This window comes from Elephantulus edwardii, unplaced genomic scaffold (assembly GCF_000299155.1).
Source record: "Elephantulus edwardii isolate Elephantulus edwardi_28Jun2011 unplaced genomic scaffold, EleEdw1.0 scaffold00075, whole genome shotgun sequence".
NCBI lineage: Eukaryota > Metazoa > Chordata > Mammalia > Macroscelidea > Macroscelididae > Elephantulus > Elephantulus edwardii.
This window is the reverse complement of record NW_006399825.1, coordinates 420,136-422,817: the sequence shown is the minus strand read 5'-3', so window position 1 is coordinate 422,817 and position 2,682 is coordinate 420,136.

The window sequence follows — 2,682 nt, the reverse complement described above, 5'->3', positions numbered from 1 at the left end:
TAAGATCCATCTAACAGTAGCTGTAATATCCCTAATATCACGACCCCTTCTAAACCCAGCTTGGACTTCTGGCAGTTCTCTGCTGCTGTGCTGTTCCAGTCATTTTTGGATAATCTTCAGTAGAATCTTGCTTGCATGTGAAATCAATGATATTGTTCTGTAGTTTCCACACTTAGTTGGGTTGCCCTTCTTTGGAATGGGAATAAATATAGATCTCTTCCAATTAGTTGGCCAAGTGGTTGTTCTCCAGATTTCTTGGTACTACTTGGTGAGCACATCCAAGACAGCATCTGTTAGCTGAAATACTTCAATTGGTATACCATCTATTCCTGGGGCCTTATTTTTTGCTATTTCCTTCAAAGCAGCTTGTATTTCTTCCTTCATCACCATAGGCTCTTGCTCAAATGTTATTTCATTCAATTTCTTTCAATACAATGACTCAGTATATTCCTTCCATTCTATTTTAATACTTCCTGGATCCTTTAATATTCTGCCTAAAGCATTCTTGATTATAGCAATTTGAGGTTTGAATTTGTTCTTTAGTTCCTTGACCTTAAAAAATGCTGAACGAGTTCTGCCCTTTTGATTTTCTGACTGTAGCTCCTCACACATTTCATTGTAGTATTTTACTTTCATTAAAATTAATAAAAATTTGAAAAAGGGGGGAGATCAAGGACTGTAAAATGGGAACTTTTAGGGGGAATTTATGACAGAAGTGTTTAAGGGTTAGGGACTGATGGGTTGGTATTAATAAATTCAGAATTCTCCAAATATGTATCAGTTATTATGTTACTGAGCACAAGGGGTTCATTCCATAGTCAATTGCCAATAAGACAGACGAATTGCAATATCCACATGCACTTTATTACAGATCTCGGAGGACAGAGAATTCCCATCAAAAATTGCCTCCTCCTCTGGAGTGGTCATTAGGCTTTTAAACCAGGGCTAGATACTAACTCACTTAACAATGCACTTTCATTAATTAGTAAAGTTACAGAATTTCTACATTTGAAAAGAACAATTGATAATTTGTGATTGCTGTGATGCTGAGCACTGTGACCCTAATGTGCCACATGTGATATTGGTCACTCATAGCAGAGAGTGTTTGGTGGAGCTCCCTGATTAAAACAAACTTGGAAGCAGGAGTAGTATTCACTTCCAAAATAGCTTGCCTCTGGAAACCCTATGAACTTGGAGAAACGAAGAAAGTTACACAAGTGTTCAGGTCTTTAGGGTCACTATGTAGTCTACCACTCGAGGGCATTTAACAACAACAACAACAACAACAACAACAACAACAACTTGTGGCTTTGTTTGTTCCTGAAATGTTTACTGTTAAAATTAAGTAAATCCTGCTTTTCCCTCCCTGGGTAGGTGGTTACTTCTACTCAGTCATCAACAATGAATGAAAAACAACCTCATGATGCCAATAGTTCAAAGATGGAACAAAATCATCCTTTGAATTCAACAGCAGAGGAGCAATCATCAGACAAAAGGAAATCCAGATGTTGCAATGGATTCAAGGTGGAATGAATTTTGTTTGCAAACAAATAAGTAAATGAGGAATTTAATTTCAAGAAAGGTTACAAATTGTTAAGCATTATTTCTCAAATTTAAATTTTCAATTAAAGCATTTAAAAATAATTTATATCTTTATTTAAATTAGCCATAAAATTATAGAATGTCCTTGTGATATTTTTAGGTGTTTAAAATGTTAATAATGGTGAAATTTAGAAGTATTTTCTATATATTATCTCTCTGGTTTTTGATTAAAAACATTTATCAATGTAAGAGAAAGAAAATAAAATGTCATTAGTGATTAATATGAAAAAAATCTTATAACTGACATTGAAACTTGAAAGGTTAACTGGTTTTATGGATAACTTTGTGGTTCTAATATAGTTAAATACATACATAAAAGGTCACTAAACATTTTTTAAAAACATATATGTATGATACCTATAAATTAAATAACATCTGAAATAACAATCAAAAAATCTTGACTAAAGTAAATCTTGGTATTGAGAAAGTTATTGTATTTTTCCATGTTCATATTAGTAAAGGTAATTATGGCTTTTGTGTCTGTCATAAAACTATGAGACCTTAAGTGAGATGGATTGAATTAGAATATTTATAAACAGAACAAAGGACACATTAAGCGTAGAATTACATGAAGGTAGATAATTGTGTTCTCCATTTTTTAACAAATATAAGACTTTTAGAAGTTTAGATATGTCTCTGAAATCACCTCTTTTCTAAATTGAAAACTGTTGAATCCAATTCAAACTTTTTTTAAAACCCTGTAAGAGAGTCTTGAGGAAATTAAAAATTAACCTTTAATCAATATCTTAAGATTATTTACTCAGTCTATTAAATAGTGTTGGCAACCTAATAAAGATCACAGAGGTTGTACTCAATTGTGATGATGTCCTATAAAGTCACTTTTAACTTTACTTAGGAAGAATAGAGTCTACTTTTCCCCCAGAATTATTGGAGAGCTCTTTTAATGATTTATTTATGTGACATTTAGGAAGAATGGTAAGCACCAGAAATGTATTGTTTAGTCTAATAATAATTATGCTCTGTTGCAAAGTCAGAGCAACGGTGTCTCTCTGGAGACTAAGGTGTGCCTGATACAGGCCATGGTCTTTACAATCGCTTGTTATGCATCAGAGAGTTGGA